Genomic DNA, 18,739 nt, shown 5'->3' with positions numbered 1-18,739 from the left:
AATACACGAAGTGATAAGTGATAAAGTTACAACACTGTTTTCTTGGGCCAACTGTTAACGTTTGGAAGAACTTACAAGGTGACCTTAAGAACTGTCCCCCTTTAACTTTCTCGATACTTAACAGGATGTGACGAATGGCGCCGGACATCGAATTCCTGAAGCAATACTACGAATTCTCAAAACCAGACGACAAAATCGCCGTTGGAGATTTGATAGATTCTAAGCGCTGTTAAGTATGAAACATTTATTTTTAACCAAATCGTCCGCAGCTCAGAGAGTAGTGTAATCAGATTGTAATCGAATTCGCTGGTTCGAATCTTGTCAGAAGCATACTTTCTTTGAACTCATTTTTAAATTCTGTGTTTATTAAAAAACAGAAACGATAATTAACAAATACTGAATCATTATTATTTAATAAAAATAACTTTTTAAATTGCTGGTTGTACGAAAATAAATTATAATTTGATACATACACGAGAAATGTCATTTTGTTAAAAGCAAAAAATTATTCGCTTCAATAAAACTGTTCAGTTTCTGAAAAAAAAAATTGATTTTTCTGTTTGATGTTTGGCACTTTTGTACTGAACTTCAATTTATCGTTAATACTCGAATTGTCAAGCGAATAGTAATTAAAAATTTCCTGCTCTAAAAAAATTACATTTTCATACTTAACATTTCCATTTTTAAATAAATAGGCAAATAAAAAATTATAAAAAATGTTACTAGCGAGTGTGGAACAAGCGACGTCATAATTACAATCCGCTTACGTTGCGCACTGAGCTACTGATGAATTGTATTAATAAACTTCAAGTGTTTCGTACTTAACAGCACTCTGAAATCATGAAATCTTGCAAAACGATTAGTTCTGTTTGTTTTTCCAATCTCACCGCACTGCATTACAATATTTATGAAACTAAGGTCTGCGTACTGACCCTCAAATTCCTCTAAGTATGCAGAAAACTGGAGAGGGACACTTGTTAATAGTATTGATTAGTTTTTTTACTACGGTAAACACTGTATAAACGCTTTACGTGCACAGTATTTAACATCATTCGCGCCTCCCCCCCCCCCTACCCCTGTGTGTGTGTGTGTGTGTGTGTGTGTGTGTTTGTTTTAAACATGTTTGGTGCTTAACGCCAAATGTACGAGCTGAGGACTTTATTCTCGAATCAGAAACATACAAATTTACAGTTGTCATACACATCAATAAATACATACACACAAATTGTATTTATATTACATGTGCCCAGTACTTTGCAACCTCCAAGGCGCTTGGAGTGGCTTGCCCGAGATCAATCTTCGTGCAGGATGTAGGGCACAAAAGACACTGGAGCACGTGGCTTGTGGTTTGTTCTTCTCCACAATCACAGGACGTATCTTCTGTTATGAAGCCCCATCTCTTCAGGTTGTCTCTGGATCGTCCAACTCCTGATCGTAATCTGTTTAAAGATTTCCACACCAGCCAGCTCTCGTTGTGCCCAGGTGGTAGTTCTTCAGCTTCTGGCGTCTGCAAGTGAGGCGTCGACTTCTTCCATAACTCCAGCCTTGCCTTCTCTGGTCAAATGGTGAGCTTCTCGGATGTTCTCAGGAAGCTCTTTCGCCATCTCAGCCTTTGCTGTGGTGGATTATGCCCGTGCAGTGGATGGGCACTGTCCTGTTCCACTTTCAGTCTCCCCTTGTTGGCAGCCATTGTTCTGCGTATCCATGGTGGCGCTATTCTAGCCAGGCAGTTGGTGTAGGTCTTAAGCAACTTGTGATCAACCTGCAGGTTTCGTTGAGAGCAATGTCTACTTGTCTGGCATGAGATGACCTGTACCAGACTGGAGAAGCATATTCAGCAGTAGAAAAGTACAGTGCCATTGCAGAACTGCAAATAGTTTGAGGATGTGATCCCCACTGTGTCCCCGCTAGTTTGCGAATTAGGTTGTTTCGAGCGGAGATTTTCATTTTGGTGTTCTTGCAGTGAGTTTTGAATGTCAGAGTTCTGTCGAGAGTGACTCCCAAGTATTTAGGTGCGTGATGATGCTGGAGTTGGATGCCTGACCATGCAATATGTAGCTCACGATTAGCTTCCCTGTTCCTTAAATGGAAGGCACACACTTGTGTCTTCGAAGGGTTTGGTCTGACTTGGTTCCGATTGTAGTAGCTTGACAGTGTTCTAAGTGCTGTTGTCAGGTTTCTTTCCACTCCTTCAAAGCATGAGCTCTGTGTAGCAAGGGCTATGTCATCTGCATATAAGAATCTCCTTGTGCCTGGGGTCAATGGCTGGTCGTTGATATAGATGTTGAAAAGAAGTGGAGCCAAGACGCTTCCCTGAGGTAGACCATTTTTCTGCGCTCTCCAGCGACTGCGTTATCCTTGAAATTCAACAAAAAACCTGCGGTTTTAGAGGAGGGTGCTGAGTAGTCTAACGAGGTGGGCGTTGTTGATCATATTGTATAGTTTTGCATAGAGTAACCGATGATGGATAGTATCGTACGCTGCTGTGAGATCCACGAAGACCACGCCCGTTACTTGACGGGTTTCAAAACCATCCTCTATAAACTGAGTGAAATTCAGAAGTTGCCGTGTGCGGCTTCTATTTGGTCGAAATCCTGCTTGTTCGGCTATGAGGAGAAGGTCTATTACTGGTAGGATTCTATTCAGAATCATACGTTCGAACAGTTTATAAAGGTGACTCAAAAGGCTAACTGAGGACTGAAAGTATTCGTATAGTAACAAAAAGACATCGTATTTTTAGATCCAGTTTACCTCGTAGCTTTCTACTCGAGCTGCCTTACTTCTGACAATGCTTTGCGCAAGTGAAAAATATTTATTAAATTGTGTTTCGGATACCATATTGAATTAATTATTAATTTCTCGATTTATAGGAAGGCTAGTGTACAACTGCTCCAATACGACAATGCATAGTACAACACAGTCATGCCCAAACAAGGTTTCGGTTCCATCACTACTTTATTAGGAGAGTAAACAACAATCACGTGGCTCTTAAGGTTTCAACGGACGGAGTATTTGCCGCTGATGGAAAACCAAGCTTGAGCACTGGTGAAGTAATGTGTTTTAATACGATAAGACGGCTTCAACACGTGCATGATTTCTGCAGGAACTATATTTTCTTGTCTCAGCTCACAGTCTCCGTCTAGACTACGAGCAGCATTTAAGGAAGTAAACGCGATACATTAATACGGTTCAGTCCCCCTCCCCCCCTCCCCTTAAGTGTGTATCCTCTTAGAGCAGTGGTTCCCAGCCTTACTGAGACCATCGCCCCAGAGTGCAATCCGATCGATATTAGCTAGTACCCCCCGCTCCATCGATCCCTCTCCACCCGCCACCATTAGTGTTAGCACTTAAATTTTAGAAAGAAAAAGAATTTTCTTCGGAAAAGTTTATTTTTAAAATGATGAAAGATATATGATATTAACAGTTTGTACATGTCTAATTAAACCACAAACTTGTTCTAACATCTTTTTTTTTGGAGAATGATGAAGCAACTGTCAGTGAATCTCGAGTGGTACCTACGACGACTCCTCAGAAAAGGAAGCTAACTATCCATATTGAGAGTAGAGGCTTGTTGCAGAAACTGATTTCTCTGCAGCCCTCTTCTCCTTATCAACACGTGCTTCACACACAAGCTAGCACCGTCAGTTAAAATCAACCAATTTAAAATGTGTGCGCTAAAGATGCTGTTTGTAAATTATATGATTGCTATACTCCTTACTTCTGATCTGGCAGAAATTGGGAGACTTCAGACTGCAAATGCTTTATTTCCGACCACTGCTGCTGCTGCTGCTGCTATTAGAATGAGATTTTCACTCTCCAGCGGAGTGTGCGTTGATATGAAACTTCCTGGCAGATTAAAACTGTGTGCCGGACCAAGACTCGAACTCAGGACCTTTACCTTTCGTGGGCTGTATCATCTGAGCTATCCAACCACGACTCACGCCCCGTCCTCACAGCTTTACTTCTGCCAGTACCTCGTCTCCTACTTTCCAAACTTCATAGAAGCTCTCCTGCGAACCTTGCAGAACTATCACTCCTGGAAGAAAGGATATTGCGGAAACATGGCTTAGCCACAGCCTGGGGGAGGTTTCCAGAATGAGATTTTCACTCTGCAGGAAGTTTCATATCAGCGCACACTCCACTGGAGAGTGAAAATCTCATTCTGGAAACATCCCCCAGGTTGTGGCTAAGCCATGTCTACGCCATATCCTTTCTTCCAGGAGTGCTAGTTCTGCAAGGTTCGCAGAAGAGCTTCTGTGAGGTTTGGAAGGTAGGAGAAAAGGTACTGGCAGAACTGAAGCTGTTAGGCACGGGTCGTGAGTCGTGCTTGGGTAGCTCAGATGGTAGAGCACTTGCCCACGAAAGGCAGAGGTCCTGGGTTCGAGTCTCGGTCCGGCACACAGTTTTAATCTCTCAGGAAGTTCTACTACTACTACTACTACTACTACTACTACTAATAATAATAATAATAATAATAATAATAATAATAACAATAATAATGTGTGAGCCGTACAGTAGTATACTTGTAGTTACTGTTGTGTTGTGCTGTCAGTTGCGAAGGAAATACGCACGCAAGCAATTTCTGATCCATTGTGAGATCTACTTAATACTCGAAAATGGCGTATTCATGAGATATTTTTGCGTATGAGACATATGTGTGTCAATTTTAGCGCCACAGATGCGCGATACAAGGTACAAAGAATGTGTATAGTGAGTGGACTATGCGCAGACTACGTTCACAATTCTTTACAGAAGCTGTAACCTCCACCACACAGGTTCACATCTTAATACAAGTACTGTATTTAAAAATAAATGTTTTACAGTATTACGAACCGACCGATACACAATCGAATCGTTTTCTTTTTAATCCCTCAGAGAATTTCACTGTAACGTTCAGGGTTAATTACCCCCGGGTTAGGAACCACTGCCTTAGAGGAATGGTCACTGTGTTTAGCAAAGTTATGGGCGGATGGACAATGGCTGTACTCAATCGTCTGGAGTGATTCTGCCTAGGTGAAAAAGTGATGTTCCCGTCGAACAGCAATCCATGCTGCCCGCTTCATCTAAAGCTTCTCCTGACCTTTGCTACTTGCGAGCAACAGGTGTCGCTGTCTGATAACTACGGCTGTAAGACGTAACTTCGCTCTTAGCCTAAATACTGGCAACAGAGATCGCTTATCACCATCACGCTCTCTCGCCAATGGGCACCTAATTCGCTGAAATGAGAGTATTTGGAGATCTTCGATGATATACTGGGTACATGATTTTAATAGATGGAAATCTTGTTTTACCTGCGACACCCATTTGCCCCTGACGCAATCAGTAATACTAACGTCACTGAATTATTTTGTAGTAAACAAACAGTTTGAAAAGGCAGGTATTGCTAACATCTCAGCTTGTATTACTATCATTCACGCGTTCATCGAAAAAAAAAATGTTCTATCTGCTGCCAGTCTCCACTTCACCTGAATGCTTCACATCAAATTACTGCTATTATCATTTCTTGGAACTACGGTGAAAGCTACACTGCGAACCAAAAAATTGTTAAGACAAGACCAAAATAGCAAACTGGCGGCTGGTTCAATCCGCAGTGTACCGTTTTACTTGTAAGAGCTTTAAAACATGAAATTGACTGAAGTATTTACGAGGACCCAACGGTACCAGTAAATACACAGTTTCTCAAACCGATGCGACACCTCGAAGTCATGTCATCGAAAACTCATTTCTTTCACGCGACTCAGTCTATACGTAATTTTCAATTAGCACACCCATTTGATTACAGATTATCTTCAGATGTGAACTTTGCACGAATCATGTTGAAAGTCTGAAGTAATCAGCACACCGCGATAAATCTCTTATGCAACGAGTGACTGTTCAAAATATGCGTAGGCCGGACGACATGGGTACTCAGAAAAACTGACACTTATTTTAACACCTGTATCAATTATAATAGATAAACATTAGAAGTAAGAAAACTGAAGGAAGTCAGGCATGTTCACCGGAAGTCTAAGAAGTATACAGAAGCTACATTTCGGAGAATACCCACTTCAGAGAATGTTATCATATGACAACATTCGACATTTACGTAAATGATAAGCTTGAGAAAGATAAATCGTGAAAGTTAAAAGTCATTCTAAGACTCAAGCTCACCTGTGAAGCCATCGCTGAAAATGCAAGACAGAGCGGCGATGCTCGGCTGTGAGGTATAATGTTGAGTTCTTGCAAAGGGAGAAATTTTCATCACTAGTGCGTGGCCAGCACAGGGAGAAATGTGGTTGCCAACAGCCTACGGTTATAATAATATTCACTAATAACGACATTTGAACGCTGAATCTCTCCGTAGTGTCACACGAAAGTAGAGTATATGGTAATGCGTATGAAACACAACGTAAAAAATTGAGTGAGATTGAGAATGTATGACGGGCCAGGCGATGTTTTTTAGTTTTTTCCGGACTTAACGGATCAAATAAGCTCAGGTCATAAACAAGACTTAAAAAGGGTCACATTCTAGAGAAACCACCAATGGTTTATAAAGTTAGTTGACATACAGGAGTCTGAACGGGTAGTGGGTGGATAAAACTTTAGCGAAGAGTGACAATGAACACTGACCGTTAGTCAAAAAGCAATCAACATAGTGCAAAGGTAAAATGAACAACCTAAACGACCCGCTTCATTAGAGGCCTTTCGGTAAGAGTTTTTAAGAAAGTAGACCTCCTTCGCCATGTCTACAGCATGGGCTAAATCTGACAAAACCTTTGATAGCTTAGATGACAAACGAACATTAAAACGTAATGAGTTAAAAAGTTGACACTGGTTCAGAAAGTGGTGTATAGTCAGCAGTTCGTTACAATGACAGTAAAGTGGTGCGGGATCGTGGGCTTGACAAATGACGATGGTTCAAAAGACAGTACCCAGTACGAAATTTAGTAAAAATTATCTCCTAGCCATGAGATGGGCGACACGAAGTCGCCCAAGCCGTTAAGAAGAGTTTTAATTTTGCTGAGCATATTTCTACGGATAGCCTAATGGTAAAAGGACTGCTCAAGGAAAGTTAGAATTTCATGTTCCAGTATTCTTTGTACCAATTTTTAATTTCCCATTTCAGACGCATATGACACTACCTGCGAACTGTCCGGTAGACAAAGGCGTTTAGCTCGATGGCTTCCTACGTCAGATTCTAGAGGAGTAACCTCAATAACGGCAGCACTTCCCTTCTTTCCAAACCCTAATCGTTTGTAACAGCTCAAACGAAGCATTATCCAACCCAAGCAACCACCATCACCATTTAAGTACACTAAGGTGACAAAACTCATGGGATACCTCCTAATAATCCCATCGGACCTCCTTGTCCGGTGATGTGCACCAACTCGATGAGGCATGGACTCAACAAGTCGTTAGAAGTCTCCTGCAGATGTACTGAGCCATGTTGGCCCTATAGCCGTCCATAACTGCGAAAGTTTTGCTGGCACAGAATTTTGTGCAGGAACTGACCTCTATATTACGTCCCATAAATGTTTGATGATACTCATGTGGGGCAACCTCGGTGACCAAATCATTCGCTTGAACTGTCCGGAATGTTCTTCAAACCAATCGAAAACAACTGCGGCCCCACGACATGTGAACGGCCTATTGTCGCCCATAAAAATTCCATCGTTGTTTAGGAACATGAAGTCCACGAATAGCTGCAAATGGTCTCCAAGTAGCCGAACATAAGCAACTCCAGTCAGTGAACGATTCAGTTGGATCAGAGGACCCAGTCCATTCCATGTGAACAGAGCTCACACCATTATGGAGCCACCACCAGCTTGCACAGTGCCTTGTTGGCAACTTGGGTCCGTGGCTTCGTGGGGTCTGCGTCACATTCTAACCCTACAATCAGTTCTTACCAACCAACTGACATCGGGACTCATCTGACTAAACCACTGTTATCATGTCGTCTAGGATCCAACCGGTATGATCAAGAGCCCAGGAGAGATGCTGCAGGCGATATCGTGCTGTTAGCAAAGGCACTCGCGTCGATCGTGTGCTGCCTTAATCCATTAACGCCAAATTTCGCCGCACTATCCAGACGGATACGTTCGTCGTACGTCCCACATTAACTCCTGCGGTTATTTCACGCAGTGTTGCTTGTCTGTTAACACCGACAACTCTCAACTTCACGCAAACGCCGCTGCTCTCGGTCGTTAAGTGAAGGTTGACGGTCACTGCGTTGTGCGTGGTGAGAGGCAATGCCTGAAGAGTGGTATTCTCGGCACACGCATGACACTATGGATCATGGAATACTGAATTCTCTAACGAATTCCGAAATGCAATGTCGTATGCATCTACCAATCTACCGCCAACTAGCGTTCCACAATCAAAGGCTGTTAATTTCCGTCGTGCGACCTTAATCCTGTCGGAAACCTTTTCAGATTAATGACCTGAGTACAAATGACAGCCCCGCCAAAGCGCAGCCCTCGTGGATGCTATACCACCGCCATTTTTGTGTGTAGATATAGCTATCCCATGACTTATCACCACAGTGCATGTCTATACGCACTGTTTGAATTTGGCGTTAAATCTGCCAAGAATTCTAAATTATCTTTTTCTGATTGTTAACCGGACACGGCAATTTTTGTTTTATGGGCATTAGACCGTGGTCCTAGGCATATTTCTCTGCCGAGCATGTTAAAGACTGGAGACATTAGAGGCTATAACCACTTAGAAAAGAGTTACAATCTGGAACGAACTACACAGGCCGAACTGTTTACATGTATCCACGCAATGATCTGTTCATGGCATCATCAGCCAGCTGCCTAAGACAGCTGAGTCGTGTCTGCTTGTCTCCTGTAGCTTTTATTGAGAAAGAGTTAGTGCTGAATAAAGCAAACGGCGCCAAGTCCCACAACTTCTCTAATTTCAATCCTCCTTTTCTGTTTAAATTGTTTTAGTGCTTCTGAATTTCTATGGCCTCTAAACATCCTAGCATAGTTATGATTGGATCCTGTCATAACAACAGTATGGCCGGCCGCGGTGGCCAAGCGGTTCTAGGCGCTTCAGTCCGGAACCGCGCGACTGCTACGGTCGCAGGTTCGAATCCTGCCTCGGGCATGGATGTGTGTTGTGTGATGTCCTTAGGTTAGTTAGGTTTAAGTAGTTCAAAGTTTTAGGGGACTGATGACCTCAGATGATAGTCCCATAGTGGTCAGAGCTATTTTTTGAACAACAGTATTGGAGAAACGATTTTTGTGGTTCCCAGTCCCGGCGCTACTGTTGATTTATCAGTGTTGCCGAGCCGACAATTCCTCTTTTTTTTCCTTAAGGCAGGTGTTATGATTCTTTTCGTAGTTCGAACGCCCACCTGACCGCATATGGAAGGAATTTTATATACGTCTGCTGTGGCAACAGGCAGGCGTATGTCCTTTGCTGTGTTGAAAGATTCACGCACCTTTCTTGTTACTTTAAACACCGTTAATACTGTCTGAGTACTCCACTGATGCGATCTGTAACTGTTTTTACGAAAGGGAGCAAAACTTTTCCTATAGTTGGTTCATTTCATTATAACAACAGGTCTTTTATGCCGTAGTGCTTTATTTACCTGTTTAACAGTGTGGCCTTTTCTTCTGTCGGCAGTTTTTAAATGCTTGGAGCTAAAGTTACACTGGTTGACAGATTCTTTTAGCCCGCTCCACCAACGTTCCGATCACTCCTCTTTTCTGCTTCAGACTGTGATTGGAATTTCTTTGACGGTATGTATCCGGGTGAGTGGGCTTTCTGTACACTTTGTACTATAAAGTTCCGAAGGGTTTTGTAAGTTTCTGTACATACAAAAATTAAATCTGACATTGTTTCTGTTTTTGATTTTACATTAGAATTAATATCACTCAGAAAATTAATAAAGCGTCTCAATTCAGCTAAGTTTGCACTACGCAATATTACTGCTACAGGTGGTTTAAAAATGAAGGAACTTTATTTTGCTCACTTCCATTCACTTATGGGTTACGTAACTTTTTTTTGTGAAACGCAACATGCAGGAGCATTATTCTCGAAACACAGAAGCGTGTTGTAATCATTATATCTGGTACTAGCTTTAGGACAATTTGCAGAGACCTCTTAACAAAACTTTATGTCCTGATAAATACTTAGGACCGAATAACTTTGGGAAGACTGCAACCGCTTCTCATTAGTACAGGAAAAAAAGGCATATACGAAGGTTAAAAGCTGGACTCAACATCAGACATGTTGTCGAATACGACTGGATTACAGAACTTACATAGGACAACTCCCCGTAATCCACTGAACTCTTATATTCATTCACTGGAACACTTAAATCTTTTAATTTATTTTATAATTAGCTTTGTACTACAATAGTCATTCGTAGTGTCAAGTCACGTCACTGTATTGCCCTTTAATAAAATAGACGTGCTGGACTTCATTCTACGAGCTAAAGATCGATAGACTGCAAGTAATGTAATGCGATGCTCCTGTTCTTAATATGCTGACGCGCACAAGACACTCAAACTTTAGCTACTAAATGAAATTCCATATATTAGGCCACTGGTGAAACTTCCTGGTAGATTAAAGCTGTGTGTCGGACGGGACTCTCAACACAGAACTTGGCGTTCGACAAGATTCTGGGTTTGAATCTCGGTCCGGTACTGCCAAGAAATTTCAAAACAGCGCACAATCTGCTACTGAGTGAAAGATTAGTCAGGTGAATGATAATCAACCTTTTTGCAGAAACAAGTACGTTGAAGGGTACTCACTTCCCGGTTAACTCGTCCTTCGCAAGTAGCCGCTCTCCTGCAAACAAACACATCAATTACGCACGGGATAAATCCAACACGCATGTAGAGCAATATGAAGGCTCATTTGCACATGTAATTGTAAATTCAATCAAAAATGTAAAAAAAAGAGCTGTAGTGAGCACGCACTTCATTTTCAACAAAAACCCGCCAAATTTAAAAGGATGCAAAATTTCCAAATTGGCATTCTTCTACAGAAGCTCGAAATTTAGCACGGGCTTCAGTGCGAGACGCCTATAACAGTTTCCACAACGAAAGTTTGTCTCGAAACCTGGCAGAAAATCCAAAGAGATTCTGGTCGTATGTGAAGTATGCTAGCGCCAAGACACAATCAGTGCCTTCTCTGCGCGATAGCAATGGAGATACTATCGACGACTGTGCCTTCAAAACAGAGTTACTAAACACAGCCTTCCGAAATGGCATCACGAAAGAAGACGAAATAAATATTGTCACGTAGAGGAAGGTGTAAGTAGATGAATGACGAACATAACTTCACTTAAAGGTTTATTCGGCACTTGCACATACAAGAGTGCGAAACGAACTGCCTCCGGCCAGAAAACATACGGTATATATACAACTACAGAACATTCCAGTACAATGATTCTTGCCATTTGTGGATACTTCTAAAATGTACTCGAACCGAATATAAAAATTAAAATTTTACGGTTCAGGTGAGTTTTGAACTCACGACCTTCCATGCAACAGTGTAGTACCATAACCATTACACTCGGCGACTGTGCTACTCAGCTTCTGCTGCGACAATATTCAAGAATTCGAATCAAGAACAGCTGCCAACAGGTGTAACGTAGAAGTGGATATCCTCGGGTTAGTGAAGCAATTCAAATCATTTAATAAAAGCAAGTCTGCTGGTCCACACTGTATACCAAGTAGGTTCCTTTGAGAGTATGCTGATTCAATAGCTCCATACTTAACCATCATATACAACCGTTCGCTCGACGTAAGATCCGTACCCAAAGACTGGGAAGTTGGACAGGTCATACCAATATTCAAGAAAGGTAGTAGGATGGGTTGGGTTGTTTGGGGAAGGAGACCAGACAGCGAGGTCATCGGTCTCATCGGATTAGGGAAGGATGGGGAAGGAAGTTGGCCGTGCCCTTTCAGAGGAACCATCCCGGCATTTGCCTGGAGTGATTGAGGGAAATCACGGAAAACCTAAATCAGGATGGCCGGAAGCGGGATTGAACCGTCATCCTCCCGAATGCGAGTTCAGTGTCTAACCACTGCGCCAGCTCGCTCGAAAGGTAGTAGGAGTCAACGTCGATATGCAACAGGATTTTAGAACATATATTGAGTTCTAACATTATGAATTACCTCGAAGAAAACCGTATATTGACACACAGTCAACACGGATTTAGAGCCGGCCGAAGTGGCCGTGCGGTTAAAGGCGCTGCAGTCTGGAACCGCAAGACCGCTACGGTCGCAGGTTCGAATCCTGCCTCGGGCATGGATGTTTGTGATGTCCTTAGGTTAGTTAGGTTTAACTAGTTCTAAGTTCTAGGGGACTAATGACCTCAGCAGTTGAGTCCCATAGTGCTCAGAGCCATTTGAACGGATTTAGAAAACATCGTTCTTGTGAGACACAACTACCTCTTTACTCGCACGAAGTGTTGAGTGCTATTGACAAGGGAGTTCAAATTGATTCCGTATTTCTGGCTTTGTGGATGGCTTTTGACACTGTACCTCACAAGCTGCTTGAAGTGAAATTGCGTGTCTATGGAATATCGTCTCAGGTATGTGACTGGATTTGTTATTTCCTGTCAGAGAGGTCACAGTTCGTAGTAATTGACAGAAAGTCATCGAGTAAAACGAAAGTGTTTTCTGGCGTTCCCCGAGGTAGTGTTATAGGCCCTATATAAACGATTTGGGAGACAATCTGAGCAGCCGTCTTAGGTTGTTTGCTGATGACGCTATCGTTTATCGACCAGTAAAGTCATCAGAAGATCAAAACAAACTGCAAAACTATTTAGAAAATATATATGTACGGTGCGAAATTTGGCAATTGAACCTAAATAACGAAAAGTGTGAGGTCATCCACACGAGTGCTAAAAGGAATCAGATATACCTCGATTACACGATAAATTAGTCAAATATAAATGCCGTAAATTCAACTAAATACCTAGGAATTACAATTACTAATAACTTAAATTGGAAGAAACACACAGAAAAAGTTGTTGAGAAGGATAACCAAAGACTGCGCTTTATTGGCAGGACACTTAGGAAATGTAGCAGATCTACTAAGGAGACTACCTACACTACGCTTGTCCGTCCTGTTTTGGAATACCGCTGCGCGGTGTAGGATCCGTAGCAGATAGGACTGACGGAGTACATTGAAAAGGTTGAAGGAATGACAGCATTTTGTATTATCGCGAAATAGGGGAGACAGTGTCACTTACATGACACAATGATTTGGGATGGACATCATTAAAATAAAGGCGTTTTTCAATGCGCAGAAATCTTCTCACGAAATTCCAATCACCAACTTTATCCTCCGAAAGAGAAAATATTTTGTTGACGGCGACCTACATACGGAGAAACGTTCATCATGATGAAATAAGGGAAATGAGAGTTGGTAAGGAATGATATAGGTATTAGTTATTACCGCGCGCTGTAGGGTACTGGAATAATAGAGAATTGTGAAGGTGGTTCAATGAATCCTCTGCCAGGCATTTAAGTGATATGCAGGGTATTCATGTAGATGCAGACGTAGGTGTATGACTATTTGCTCTACTTGAAATTATGCAATCCACAGCAAAATTAGAGTGACTGTGTAAATTAATACTGCACAACGCAGCACGCCGAGAGCTTAATTCGGATTACAATTATTACAGCTGCGGCATTTCTCCAGTGCAGCAAGATTAAACACCGCTGACGAATATATTATCAAACAACGTTTGAGATAGTGGATCAACCCAATGACACGATATTTACGCTTCCCTCGTAGTAAGTGTGATGCCAATAACAAAACATCGAAGGGAAAAATCCAACGGTACATTCTTCGGTTTCGAGCCATCGTACTATGTAATTTCGTTCTTTCTACTCAATAATGTTTCGGAAGTCCAACTGGCCGTTGTTTAGTGCAACGCACGTTTTCGACGACTCATCTGCAGATGTTTCCGACGTACCCAGGTGAAATGGGGTGATAACAAGCTATGATGAACTACTCTACTAAATGCAGTTCTTCACAATGAACATAAAACTTATTTCAGGCTTACATACGAATGAAAACAACATACTGCAATGCAAACGCCTTTACTATTGTGCCAGAGGCAGTTCATGTCTGTAAATCAAATCTACAATGAAAGTATTCCTTTAAAAAGCACATTTAAATATGGACATGTTCTCATTTGCATGAACCATTTGGACGTGTTCGGCTTTGAATGATTTTTAAAAGCAAATCTTGTTTACTGAAGACAACAAACATCCTACTGTATAATGCTTGTTATACTACATCATATTACATATTTTTCACAATTTAGTATGAGGTATCATAAAAGAAATTATAAATCGACATCTCTAACATTGATATGCAGGGCTTTACCGAAAGTTGTGATCCTATTGTTGCTTCACAATTACTTAAAAAATTTCGAATTATCATAACAGAACACAGTGATTTAACAATGGCATTATTTATAATTAGGATCGTTCTTTGAGGTAACTGTTATATTTAAACATACAAACCAGAAGTATCTTCTGAACAATCACAAGCAATTTCCTCTACCTCTGTGGTGAACAACATGGGTGTACCGTCAATGACTGAGGTATACCAACTTTAGTAATCTCGATTTTGTCAGTGTTCTCCGTAAATAGTTTACAATAAACCGTCAACTTCTTATTTCTTGTCATATGAAACTGGATAGCCGAGAAGTACTTCAGCACGGGGTTAAGGAAAGAGTTTTGTAATGGTCCATTCGCGTTTCTTTTTTAAGACTGCCGGTCTCATACATCTTGCTGGGACCTCTAGAATCCAGTTGCCTCCATATCGGTGAGAGAGTTTCCCATAGCTTCGTCCTTTGATATTGAAATTAGTTTCATTTCACTTATGTGATCTAAATTTCAATTGCATTTGGATAATAATTTCACATCTCTCACTCTCCAGTCTTCACCAAGGTTCTTACTTCACCCACAGACTGGTACAACTCATTATATTCCACTTTTCTTACAATTGTTGGACTTTTCCGTAGAAGTTTCTCTACTGTGCCGAAAATACAGTCAGCAGGTAAGTACCTGTGCCCTCTTAATAATAATTATTAGTACTATGCAATGTTATTACGAGGGAGCACAAAAGCGCAAACTGATGCTAACAGCTCTTCTGGGGGAGAACTTCTGACCGAGACTGGAATTCGTGTTTGCTCTGAACCATGTACACTTTGTGATCAAAAGTATCCGGACACCCCCAAAAATATACGTTTTTCATATTAGGTGCATTGTGCTGCCACCTACTGCCAGGTACTCCATATCAGCAGCCGCAGTAGTCATTAGACATCGTGAGAGAGCAGAAGGGAGCGCTCGCGGAACTCACGGACTTCGGACTTGGCTAGGTGATAGGGTGTCGCTTGTATCATACGTCTGTACGCGAGATTTCCACACTCCTAAACATCCCTAGGTCCACTGTTTCCGATGTGATAGTGAAGTGGAAACGTGAAGGGACACGTGCAGCATAAAAGCGTACAGGCCGACATCGTCTGTGGACTGACAGAGACCGCCGACAGTTGAAGAGAGTCGTAATGTGTAATAGGCAGTCATCTATCCGGACCATCACACAGGAATTCCAGACTGTATCAGGATCCAGTGCAAGTACTATGACAGTTAGGCGGGAGGTGAGAAGACTTGGATTTCATGGTCGAGCGGTTGCTCATAAGCTACACATCACGCCGGTAAGTGGCAAACAACGCTTCGATTGGTGTAAGGAGCGTAAACATTGAGCGATTGAACAATGTAAAAACGTTGTGTGTAGAGGCGAATCACGGTACACAATTTGGCGATCCGACGGCAGGGTGTGGGTATGCCGAATGCCCGCTGAGCACCATCTGCCAGCGTGTGTAGTGCCAACAGTAAAACTCGGAGGTGGTGGTGGTATGATGTGGTTGTGTTTTTGATGGAAATTGGCTTGAACTCCTTGTCGTTTTGCATGGGTCTATCACAGCACAGACCTACATTAATGTTTTAAAGCACCTTCTTGCTTCCCACTGTTGAAGAGCAATATGGGGATGCCGATTGCATCTTTCAACAGGACGGAGCACTTGTTCATAATACACGGCCTGTGTCGGAGTGGTTCAGGACAATAAGATCCCTGTAATGGACTGGCCTGCACAGAGTCCTGACCTGAATCCTATAGGACGCCTTTGGGATGTTTTGGAACGCCGACTTGGTGCCAAGCCTCACCAACCGGCATCGATACCTCTCCTCGAGAAGCACTCCGTGAAGAATGGACTGCCATTCCCCAAGAAACCTTCTAGCACCTGATTGAACGTATGCCTGCGAGAGTGGAAGCTGTTATCAAGGCTAAGGGTGGGCCAACACCATACTGAATTCCAGAATTATCGATGGAGGGCGCCATTAACTTGTAAGTTATTTTCAGCCGGGTGTCCGAATACTTTTGGTCATATAGCTTATCATGGCACACGTTCGATTTCACTTAAATTGCGCGAATTATTTGGCGTCTGCTTATCATAAATACACCATTCTATTCCGCACCCCTTTTTTTATATATACTGGGGACATCTTCGCCTTTGCGTGTCACCATCTCAGATATCGTCTGTGGTAATGAACGACGACGTGCTACTCTCCCGAAACAGGGTGTGTTCAGTATGACTGGAAAATTTCAAGATTCACTTCATTCTTTCTGTCTCACTGCATTACTATTTTTAATTTCATATTATCTGTGAAGAAGATCACTGAAGCGAACTCTCACGTTTTCTCGGCGCAATTGATTAATAGCGTGCTTCTCAGTGTCCTCCTGAGTTGTTGTTTGCACAATTTTTGGACGACCTGCTCAGTGGTCGTCTTCAGCTGCTCCAAGTTCTACAGGTTGTGAGTACTCTCTGCCTGGATTCCAACCAGACTGAAGTATTGTTGGTCTCACGCCACTATTTATAGCTGAGCTCGATTCCCGACGCCCATTACGCCTCTGATGCTCTTTCGGTTTTTACAACTCGCATTGATATTCCGTGAAACGCAAATTCTCTCAGGGTTTACCAACTCTGATGGACGTGACAAGCCGGTGAGTTTATAATAAATTGAATACAGGCCCGCAAGCGTTATTTAAATTGAAACCACCGTTCGTGTTTGTTACGTTTACTGACACCTTAAGGAAAACAACTAGTCGCACACTCGAATGAACTCTATTAAGATTAATGAAGGCGAGATGTGGACAAACCTCATTTCTCCACATGTATCAGCTCCTTAATAACTATGCTTGAAGGAAATTTTTGGGTAAAACAAAGACAAACTTTCACAGTAGAAAATAGAACAACACATTCTAGCGGTAAGAAAAGGCAAAATTATCAAGGAAAAAAGATAGCAGCAATAAGAGTATGGTTGTGCACAGGCTTAGGATTTTTTTATGTTCTTTAATTTCGACTTCGACCTACTTTGGACCACGCGAAACAATTGGTTTGTTAGTCTTCTTCGCTTCCCAGAAACTCTTCATTCTTTCACTGAGGTTCCTCATCTGTTTTCCACTGTTCAAATGACGCTGGTCCTTGTACTTGGCTTTTCCTGCAACCCCCTGAATCTGTCAAACTTCGATCGAAATATCTTTGTCCTAAATATCTTACTGCATATCCTTTCTTATTTCTTCGCCCCATTTTGGCGTCGTCTTTAGTTTGGTAAAGATTTTTTTGTCAACCTGCATTAGTCATTTTGAAGAAATGCCCATAAAACTTCAGCCTTCTCCTGCATACAATGTCTCTGATCTTCTTCACATGTTTATGTGGCTCTTTTCCCTAGTTTTCAATGCACAATCATTTCTTTTTTTCCGGCACGAAAATCATCCTTAAAATTGTTCTTTCCTTCTCAAGTAATTCCAGTTTTTTTGTTTTATTATCACAACGTTATGATGTCCAACATCACGGGTAGCAGGAAGCAGGAAGCGAACTTTCAGCAGCAAGGAGGGTGGCCTGGACGCTCCGTTACTTTATGCAAACAGAGGGCTCTAAAACACACAAGATGAGCAACACGAAATGAGTAAACTAATAAACATTTATCAGCTTTATGTACAGAAGTAACACTCAGCTTTGAGCGCTGACAGGTGTCAAGCTTGGTATTCTAAATCTAACGTGCTGAACTATCCTAACACACTGAAATTATTTTCAAACAGTTTGAAGTACATAAAAGTCACCATCCGATCCGTACGATTGTGAACAGTATGAACAGTGCATATCGTAAGTTGGCAAGGTTTCTTCAAGATAAAATACAAAAATCCTTTATTTTTCGAAATAATTATTCTTCCGTAAATAGTCAAAATCTACTCAGTAAAATCAAAGGTCTGCAGTGTGATATTAAATTTATTTTATTAAATATTACGGATCTATACACTAAATTACCAGTCCAAACAACCACTGACATTGCTGAAAAAAATAAAGAAAGTACTTTTAAAAAAGGCATTTCTGATGAGCAAGTAACTGACCTAATTCGTCTGCTAAGGATAGTAGTAAAATACAACTATTTTGCTTTCAATGGCGAACTATAGCGCAGTGAAATTGGGGAGGCACTGCTGCTGAAGGGCCAATCCAGTGTTTTGCGCCTCCTTCTAATGAAATTCCACGGCTGTTTCGGGAGGATATGCACCAACGCGACGCCCGTCTCTCCCCCCCCCCCCCTCCCCCCTCTCCACCATCCCGCCATAATCAAGCTACTATCCTTCTTCAGAGCAAAACGAGATATAAAAAAAATATGTCGGCCCCTCTACTTCGAATGCGCGTTTTAACTGAAAT

General features: G+C 41.9%; 1 protein-coding gene across 2 annotated transcripts in view; it reads right to left on the bottom strand.

Annotated features, from left to right (window-relative positions):
* LOC124711259 (putative fatty acyl-CoA reductase CG5065) overlaps positions 1 to 18,739 on the bottom strand; it is a 492,981-nt gene that overhangs the window by 236,133 nt on the left and 238,109 nt on the right. Inside the window, exon 2 of one of the 2 annotated variants that reach the window (XM_047241233.1) lies at positions 10,746 to 10,782. The exons of the other annotated variant lie outside the window; for it this stretch is intronic. The gene's annotated coding sequence lies outside the window, so the exon portion shown is untranslated. The remainder of the gene's footprint in view (positions 1 to 10,745; positions 10,783 to 18,739) is intronic. 2 annotated transcript variants of the gene reach the window in all.

Source organism: Schistocerca piceifrons, chromosome 8 (genome assembly GCF_021461385.2).
Source record: "Schistocerca piceifrons isolate TAMUIC-IGC-003096 chromosome 8, iqSchPice1.1, whole genome shotgun sequence".
NCBI lineage: Eukaryota > Metazoa > Arthropoda > Insecta > Orthoptera > Acrididae > Schistocerca > Schistocerca piceifrons.
This window is presented reverse-complemented; position numbering and strand designations above follow the sequence as displayed.